Source organism: Bidens hawaiensis, unplaced genomic scaffold (genome assembly GCF_021521415.1).
Source record: "Bidens hawaiensis isolate Kalapana, Puna unplaced genomic scaffold, B.hawaiensis_p1.1 tig00001206_1, whole genome shotgun sequence".
NCBI classification, from domain to species: Eukaryota; Viridiplantae; Streptophyta; class Magnoliopsida; order Asterales; family Asteraceae; genus Bidens; species Bidens hawaiensis.
The window spans coordinates 2412702-2413556 of NW_027491069.1; the positions used below are offsets into that span (position 1 = coordinate 2412702).

The window sequence follows — 855 nt, forward strand, 5'->3', positions numbered from 1 at the left end:
CTGCAAGAATATTGATCATCGAATTGACCCTGATTATACTGAGACTGCTGATATAGAGGCCCCTGCCAAAAATTTTGTTGCGGCTGCACAGAAGGGTTAGCATAATAATGTGATAAACACCCCACATATTGAGGACATATAAGTGTAAAATGGGGTCCACCACAAATCTCACACATACTTACGAGACTCAAAAGAAATAAAAGACACTGACAATTAGACTCCTATGACTCAAAATATAATAAAACGAAGTAGACTCCTACTAAAAGACTCCTAAATAAAACTAATAATTAACTAAACTATATTAACCTAACTCCTACAACTCAAAAACAAAACTATATTAACTAAACTATATTCACTTGCCGGTTAGTAGTTTAGTTAAGTTTAAGAGTCTAGAATTTATTACTTAGTGTCTAGAGTAGCGTGTTTTTATATAACTACTTTTAGCACATCAAGTTTTTGGCGCCGTTGCCGGGGATCGAACCCGGGTCACCCGCGTGACAAGCGGGAATACTTACCACTATACTAAAACGACTTATTATTTATATTTTTTTGGGGGATTTTTATTTAAAATACTAATTTAATACTATAATTAAAAACTATTTAAGAAAACAAGTAATTTAAACAGAAGCAAAGTTTGTTATTAAAATACGATGATGATGAGAAAACTACCTAGGCTAGACTTCCTTAAATTTCAATAATGACTTGACTCAGGAAAATATTTAGTTATAGACTGTGATCGTAAAATAGACACTTAAAAGAAAACCTGAATAGTACCCCTGACCCTTCTCAAGAGAAAACCTATGGATTTCTAACAAGTTTTAACGCACACCAGTATTAAACATCAAGTTCGCTTAG

At 33.1% G+C, this 855-nt stretch overlaps 1 non-coding gene across 1 annotated transcript; it reads right to left on the reverse strand.

The window, feature by feature from the left end:
- Window positions 1–460: 460 nt before the first annotated feature.
- TRNAD-GUC (transfer RNA aspartic acid (anticodon GUC)) lies at window positions 461–532 on the reverse strand. The gene has a single exon. It is a non-coding gene; the product is annotated as a tRNA-Asp (tRNA).
- Between the last annotated feature and the right edge of the window lie 323 nt (window positions 533–855).